The following is an 8,958-nucleotide window of genomic DNA, read 5'->3' as shown; positions in this document are numbered from 1 at the left end:
GTAAAAAGTACTATGGATGATTGGATCATAGATTTAGGTCATTATTAGGGACCTTAGAGGATATTTAATCCTATCCCTTTGTTGTACAAATAGGGAAATTTCCCAATTAGTTTAATTCTTCTCTGTAGGCAGTGAGACATAATGCAAAGACTTTGGAGCCAGAATTATGGTTCAAATCCCATTTCTTACATACACTTAGCCCATATATATTTATAAACTTTTGTGAATTGATTGCTCAGTGACCTAAATAAACCTCTAAGACTCTAATTTGCAGACCTGCATTAGTAGAGGGAGCTTCCTGACCATGAACTTCTCTATATCGGTGAAATCACAGGTTCAGTCTTCATCCTCTCTGATTGCCATTTTAGTGTCTCAACATGATGCTTTGCACTCAGAATGAATTTAATATATTTTTTAAATTAAGAAGAAAAAAGTAGGTGGGATATACTAGTTGTTCTCAAGTGCTAGAAAGTTTGCAGTGTGAAAGGAGGGTTAGTCTTATTGTATTTGCCACTTTCTGCATGAGACAGCTGCCTCACCTTCTAAGATGATTTTCCATTTACTCTTGTATATGTTTTCTTTGGACCTATTGATTTACATGTTGCCTACCCCATCAGAATGTAAATTCACAGGCAAGGATTATTTTTGCCTTTTTTAAAATATAATTTTACATTGGTTGTTATTTGGAATTTGACAAACACAGTTTAGTGATTTTATGGACATAATTTCAAACTGCTCTCCAGGACCAATCTCCATCCACCGCTGCTGCTCTTCTCCCACCTTTGTCACTCTCTCCTTCTTCCACCTTTGGGGGCTGATGATGTGAGGTGGAACTTCAAAGTGCTTTTTATTTATATTTCACTTATTATTAGGAGTTAGGAGGATTTTCCTGTAGCTATAGATAACTGGTTTGATATCCGTGGGAAATAGGGGCAGCTAAATCCCTCAAGAACACTTAGTGCAAGCTGTACATTGTCAGAAAGTGACAGCTTAGGACACAGCCTGTTGGTTACATCTTAGCTGTGGGAAACAGCATTTACAAAATATTTTTACATCTGGTACACAGTAAGCGCTTAATAAATGTTTGTTGAGGGTAGAACTAGGACCTATATATATATATGACTATATAGTATAAAAATCAAAGGAAAGTAAATTTCTCCTAAATTCCTTATGAGAAAAACTTTCCCAATAATTAGTGCTGTTCAGAAAAGGAAGGAGCTCTCTGAAGGTTAACTCTCCTGCTCAAAAAACACCTTACCTCCCTTTGGCATTTTGAATGAAATGCATTTGATTTTCAAGAACCTTTACAATTGAAACTCCCAACCCACTTTTCCTGGCTTGTTGGACATTATTTTTTTCATGTATTTTACATTTTACCCAAATGGACCTACTTTCCATTCCTGGGATGAAATCTTCTATTTCCCATCTTAGTACCCTGCCCTGGCCTGGAATGCGCTGTTTCCTCACCACTGCCCTGGAGAATCTTGAGCTCCATTCAACACTCAGTTCGAGCACCACTTGCTGCATGACTCCTAAGGCTATTATTGAGAAGCCCTCTTCCCAGAAATTGCTTCCTCACTAGTGGATGTCTTCAACAAAGAGAAGATATAACTCACTTCCAGCTGATCAATGATGGACAGAAACAACTATACCCAGAGAAGGAACGCTGGGAATTGAATGTAAACTGTTAGCACTACTGTCTATCTACCCAGGTTACTTATACCTTCGGAATCTAATATTTAATGTGCAACAAGAAAATGGTATTTACACACATATATTATATCAAGGTTATACTGTAACACATGTAAAATGTATGGGATTGCCTGTCATGGGGGGAGGGAGTGGTAAATTTGGAAAAGTGAATACAAGGGATAATGTTATTTAAAAAAAAAATTACCCATGCATATGTACTGTCAAAAAAAATTATAAAAAAAAAGAAATTGCTTCCTCACTTAGTGGGGCTAATTTTCTTGGTGGGATAAGAATCCGGCAACAAAATGCTTTTCTTGATAAGATATAGTTGTTGGTTCACATTAGTATCCCCAAGATTTAACACATGATCCATAATAAGTACAGTAGACTGGTTTATTTTTTAAATTGCATTTTATTTTCAGCTTTGCCTTCTCTCCCCTCCATTTCCTTACTCATTGAGAAATCAAGGAAAACAAAGCCATTTCACAAACAGGTACAGTCAAGAAAACAAATGTCTGCCTTGGTCACGTTAAAAAAGAGAAACGAATGAGGCTTCTAGCTCCACGCGGAGTCCGTCCCGTCCCATTCGGAAGTTGAACAGCTTTCTCTCCTGTCCTGTGGCATTGTGGTTAGTCACGGCATTGATCCAAACTTCTAAGCCTTGGAGACTTAACTGTCCTTAGAAAACGGTGACTGTCTATATTGTTTTGCAGTTGCTGTTCGCTTCGCTTTACAGCAGTTCGCATAAGTCTTACCCAATTTCTCTCAGTCCATGATTGGTTGATTTCTAGGCACTTGCTCCGCCAGTTTGCACTTATGGCTACTGGAAACTGGCTAAACAGAAATTGCTTCGGGAAGTCTCATTCATGAGGGGGAGGGAGAGGAAGCAGCGCTGTGACACATGCGCCAGGTGCCCGCGATCCCCTACTGGTAATAAAGCTCCAGGTTCATTCCGTCGTGGATTTCATAGTCGTCCAGGGTCACGTGGTCCTTGAAGACCGTGTACCATTTCTTCAGCACGATCTTGTTCCACCGGGTGCCCGTCTGGGCGGCAATCAGTTTCTTCAGATCCCCTACGGAGTCTCCCGGATTGCACTTGACTCGGACCTTCTTGCCCAGCCGGTCATTGCACACGACTTCGATCATGGCTCCGTGACGTTTCCGCCGCCAGTAACAGCTGCTTGTACCTCACTGCGCCAGCGATATGGTCCGGAGGGCTGCTGCGGCGCCTTTTGTAGCCATCGGAAACAGGAAACCGGAACCGGAAACCCCAAACCGGAAGTCTCTCCATTCATCCAGCACACCCTCCTCCTTCTAAATTGTGAATCTAAGTATCTGGAGCTACCAAGATACTTGAGGCCTGGAGATACTCGTGTTCTTGTCAATTCTTGGAGACCAATGGCACTCCCAGAACATTCAAACACTTGAATGTGAATTATTCCCTTCCTGATTTCTTCCTTTCTCCCCAAAACGAGGACCTGGAGTAGATGTCCCGTTGTCTCCTCCACCTCTTGTACTCGAGGCTGGGCGCTGACTTAATGGACCAGAGCTGGCTTTGAACCACGGGACCAGAAACCCAGACAGCTGGAGGCTCTCTGGCATGGGGGGGGGGGGGGGGGAGGAGAGAGATGGGGGAGGAGGGGAGGGAAAGAAGGATGGTCTTTCTCCCTTTTAAGCGGGTTTCCTAAGGCTGCTTCCCCACACTTTACACTTACCCTTTCTCTGCCCATTGCTGACTTCTCTTTCGTCTCCCTCCCTCCCTCCCTCCCTCCCTTCTTCCTTCCTCCCTCCCTCCCTCCCTCCTTCCTTCCTCCCTTCCTTCCTCCCTCCCTTCCTCCCTTCCTTCCTCCCTTCCTTCCTCCCTTCCTTCCTTCCCTCCCTCCCTCCCTCCCTCCTTCCTTCCTCCCTCCCTCCCTCCCTCCTTCCTTCCTCCCTTCCTTCCTCCCTTCCTTCCTCCCTTCCTTCCTTCCTTCCCTCCTCCCTTCCTTCCTTCCTTCCTTCCTTCCTTCCTTCCTTCCTTCCTTCCTTCCTTCCTTCCTTCCTCCCTTCCTTCCTAGTCTCTGAAGACTAGGGAGGACTATTCTCAATAGAGTCTTTGAGGGGAGGCACAATTAATTACCTTTAGTTGACATCTTTAAAAGGGAATAATGCTTCAGTTTAGGTGGGAATTCAATTCAGAGATTCTGATTCTAGTTTCCCCCTAGTTAGCTCTGGAGGGACTTCAGCTTCCTGGAGGGCAGTCTTCGATTGGATGTGAACATCAGGTCACTGATTGAATCCTGGGCTGGAGTGGAGTGGGGGTGGGCAGTGTCTGTATACTGCATTGGAATGAGAAGAACCTCTGGTCCTCTGATTCCAAGGACCGTAGTTCAAATCTCATCTCTGACATCCACTGTCTGGGTGACCTTAGGCAAATAAGCTCACCTCCATGAGCCTTAGTTTCCTCATTTGCAAGGATCTTGTCATCCAACATAGGGGCCTCAAATTTAAGTCTGGCCTGTATGTAGTGTTTCTGAAGATGGGACTAAATATCCTGTAAATTCTTCCAGCACCTTGGGTCTTGTGGCCTGGGAAATACTCTTTCTAGGACTTTCCTATCTTTTATTAGGATGTTGTTAATTTGATTTAATGTGAAAATGAAATTTTATGGTTTTTGTGTCACCTAATGCCTGCCATCTTAATGAATTAGAGCACACGAATTTAAGCTCTTATGGATTCCTTACTAGGCAAATTCAATTAAATTGAATAAGCGTGTACAAAGCACTATGGACAGTTGGATCATGGATTTAAAGAATTGGCCGGGACCTTAAAAGATACTTAAGTTCCATCCCTTCATTATATAGATAGGGAACATTCCCAAATAGCTTTATTCTCTTCGATACAATTGATTGCTCAGTGACCTAAATCTCTCAAACTATAATTTGCAGAGAAAATGTGACCTGCATTGGTAGAGGGAGATTCCTTACCATGAAGTTTTCTATATTGATAAAATCACAGATTCATTCTCTTTCCTTACTCTTTGACTGTTATTTTTGTGTCAACACAATGCTTGGTGCTCAGAATGAATTTGATATATTTTTTAAATTAAGCAAAAAAAATTTATGTGTGATATACTAATTGTCAAGTGCTGGAAAGTTTTCACTGTGAAAGAGAGGTAAGTCTTGTATTTCCCACTTTCTGCAAGAAGCAAATGTCTCTCCAGTTGCTAGTGGCTCATCTTCTAAGATTACTTTCTATTTACTCTTGTACATATTTTCTATGGACCTATTTATTTACATGTTGCCTGCCCAATTAGAATATAAACTCACAGGCAGGGGTTATTTTTGCCTTTTGTAAATATATATATATAATGCATTGTGCATTGTTAGGGGGAACTTCCTCACTATGGAGTTTTCTGTTAGTGAAATCACAGGTTCATCTCCTTACTCTGTAACTATGTCATTCTATTTTTTTTCTTAACATAATACTTTACAATCAGAATGCATGTATTTTTATTATTATTATTATTAAATTGAAACTGAGAAGGTAGTGGAATAAGTCAAATTCTAGGCTCTTCAAATTTTCCTCAACAAATCAGAACATTTCAAATTGAATGAAGAGTTGGGAAAAATAAAAGTCAGAGTAAAGTTGTTTTCTTTTTAAGACAATTTGAGAAAATCTCAGGAAAGACCATATCGTTAGCTAGAGCGTTTCAAACTGCTACCATAGAGGTGGAGGTCATATTTCTCAGTTCAGACTCTTTTCTGTCCATCATGATTCTATTTGATGCAATTCTGAAAATGTCACTGGTTTCTGAAATGCTGGAATCCATTGTTGATACATTATCTCTGCCATATTTGTTTCTTCTACAGTATCTCTGTTGAGCAAGAGATTCTCTTCAAGGCAAGAGTTCTTTACTTTCCCAATTCTATTACACTTTCTAGGAAACTCAGATTAGCTGCTGCTGCCCCCTTGTGGCTCCTAACTTTCATGCAGCCTCTTTGATCATAGAGGAAGGGTCCCATCAGTTGAGAAACGCTATAGCAGATATTTTATATTTTATACTTTACATATATATCAGATATTTTATAATTTAGATTCCACTCAGCTAGCTACCAGAAAAGCAATGAGTTATCTATCCTGCCATAGCAGAAATTTAGGTTTAAGGATTTGAATTTGAAACTGAGCTTTGAACTACCCAGGTGGTCTCAGGTGGGTCATATAACACAACACTCCTGCCTTTAAAGGGCTCATGCCTTAGTGGAAGGTGTTTGTAAATAATTAAGAACATACAAAATATAAGAATTAGATGGAAGATAATCTCAGAAAAAAGGCAATGGGTGGGGGTGGGAGTAGGCATTTTTATAAAGCCAGCATTTGATCTGAGTCCTGAAGGAATAAAGAAAAACTGAGAGATGGAGGTATCAAAACTGGGCATCCCCAAAATGGAGTAGAGTAAGGACCTGGTCCTTGAGTTACATGGAGCAAGAAGATGCTGAGAAAGTATGGAGGTTGGCATTCCCAAAGAGTCCTTCCAGCCCTGATTTATCATCTCATCCTGGGTCTAGTATTCTCCCAAGAAGTGTTAATCCAGTATTAAGTATTTATTAAAGCATACTTATGGGAAAGTGCTTAGAAAGGAACTCTCTTAGATACTGTATTTGAATGGCACAGTTCCCAGTCCTAGTTATTATAGTGATACTATAAGCAACAAATTATGGAGGGGGGAGGTACAATTTCATTAGAGTTTAGAGATTGCTTGACTCCTTGATGTGAGTATATGAGAAGTTGCTTCTTAAATAAAAAATTAAGAAAATTATTAAGCTTTCATATTTCCTTTAAAATCTATTAAAACAAAAGAGAAATACATCTAAAAAGATTTTCTTGTGGTTTTATTCCTTTAAGAAAACCTGTAAATCCAAACACCCAAACAGTGCTAAGGCCCTTCCCTGACTTTTGCCATGCAGTTTTATCACTCTGTCCCCAATGCTATTTTGTGCAATGTTCTGGTTAGCTTTCTGGAAGTCTTGGGACCAGCCTTCTTTTGGCTGAGTAATCACAAGAATAGCCAGAGATAAAATCCAAATTCTTTATTGTCTTCTTCACAGCCTGTCTCCTTGCCTGGGGCCCGGCCTAGCTTTCTGGCCCTTCAGAGCCTTGATCTCAGTGGGGAAAGCAGGAGAGCCACCACACCAGTCTCTGTCTTGAAGTCTCTCTAAGTCCGAGAGCTTGAGCTCCAGCCTACAGTCCTATGTCTTCTCTGAGTCTGTCTCTGGCTGAGTTTGTCCCAGTTTATATGCTCTATTATAATTAAATGATTACAGTATATTGAGTATAAACCAATCATTATACCCCTATGGAACCATTATTTGTTGTAAGATTAAATCAATCATACTGAACTAGAGAACTTACATGCTAAACTAGATAACCATTGTCTTATCAACTCCACTGAGTTTAACACCTTGTAAGAATCCTTGTTTCAAGTACATTTCTCCAGAATTCTGGCCCATTACAATTTTGCATTGAGTTGATTGCATTAACCAAGCTATAGAAATATGGAAAATACTGAAAACTGTTCTTATTCTTAATATGCTGCATTTCTAACCAGTTGAAGAAAGACAAATCAGACTCTAGGCTTAGAGTTGGAAGGAACCTTTAAGACCATTTAGTCCAATTCCTTCATTTTGCAGATGAAAAAACTGAGGCCCATTGAAATTAAGAGATGTAGGATCATAGATTTAGAGCTAAATGAAGCCAAAGGCATCTCCAACTTTTAAATTGTGGGTTGTGACCCCACATGGCGTCTCATAACTGAATGTGTGGGTCATGAAATTATGATTTGTTACCAGTTTGATTTGTATACCTATTTTGTATACTTATATACCTAAAACTGTGTAAGAATTTCTCAGGTAGAAAGGGGTTACAAGTGGAAAAAGTTTAAGAAGCCCTGTCTTAGTCAACACTCTCCATTTTATATATGAAGCAAATGTGTCTTGGTGGATAAAGAATTATAGATGTGCCATAATGGACAGGTATACTTATTGAAACTGACAACAAAACTCTAATGCTCTGAGAAGTATGGGATTCAAACTTTGGTCTCTCCTGATTCCAAATCTTTTCTAGTCTATAACACTAAAAATTATAAGACCAATACAGAACAGAAAAGGACTTTAGACATCACTTAGTGCAGTGATCTCTAACATGTGGGCCACAGACTACTAAATATAAGAGTTACACAACTGGAAAAGTCCAGTGAATCCATAAATCTTCAAAAATATTTTCTGTGGCTAGCATAAATGATGTGTCATATATACATATATGTATGTATATATAATATTTGTCAAATGCATGTAAATTCTATTTGATTTAATAAAATATAGTTTTATTAAAAAGTTTTCCTGAATTCATAGTAACTTCTTGTCAACATGTATTTTCTCCAACAACAGATATAGTATATCTACTATCATGATAGAGCCATAATTTTTTAGAGGGCAAGAATTGGGAAAGGTTGCAAGAATTGGTCTAGTGCTAATACAGCTAATATAAGGTAGCATTATTATGATAAATCTGTAAACTTTACAGATAGTGTCCAAGGACTATCAAGTGCTAACCTTATTGAAACTTAAATAGACATGAATGAATTTAAGCTGCTTACCACTTTAGAGTTAGAGCTCACAAAAACAGAAATAATCTTGTCCAATTCCCTCTTTTTTATAGAAAATGAGCATAGAGATTAAATTATTTATTCAAGGCAATATAAGCAGCAAAGCTGGAGCTCACACACAAGTCAAAAGAAGTCAGTAGGGCATTCCTCAACTCAAGGGGTGGGTGCTCCAGGGGATGGCTATTCAAGAGTCAAGGTACCTCAAAAATTATAGTTCATGAACTAGTTTAACTATCAACCAGAGAACACAATTAGCTTAATGTAAAGACATTTAATGAAATCACAACTCCCTTAGTTTAATGTTCACCCTTTCATAAATATGCACAGTATCAAAGAGTAGGCAGCTAGGTAGTACCATGGATATAGTATCATGGATGGAGCATGGAATCAGGAACTCATCTTTTTGAGTTCAAGTCCAGCTTCAGATGCTTACACTGTCACTTTGAGCAAATCACTTCACACTATTTGTCTTAGTTTCTTCATCCGTAAAATGAACAAGAGAAGAAAATGGCAAAGCACTCTATTATAATGCCAAGAAAATCCCAAATGGGATCATGAAAAGTCAAACATGACTGAAAAATACCACAAAAACAAAATATAGATCACAAAGAAAACACAAAACG

The 8,958-nt window shown here is 39.2% G+C and overlaps 1 pseudogene; it reads right to left on the bottom strand.

Moving 5' to 3' along the window:
* Positions 1-2,084: 2,084 nt before the first annotated feature.
* Positions 2,085-2,936, bottom strand: LOC141543326 (ubiquitin-like protein 5 pseudogene; annotated as a pseudogene).
* Between the last annotated feature and the right edge of the window lie 6,022 nt (positions 2,937-8,958).

The sequence above is a fragment of the Sminthopsis crassicaudata genome, chromosome 5 (genome assembly GCF_048593235.1).
Source record: "Sminthopsis crassicaudata isolate SCR6 chromosome 5, ASM4859323v1, whole genome shotgun sequence".
Taxonomy (NCBI): Eukaryota; Metazoa; Chordata; class Mammalia; order Dasyuromorphia; family Dasyuridae; genus Sminthopsis; species Sminthopsis crassicaudata.
This window is presented reverse-complemented; position numbering and strand designations above follow the sequence as displayed.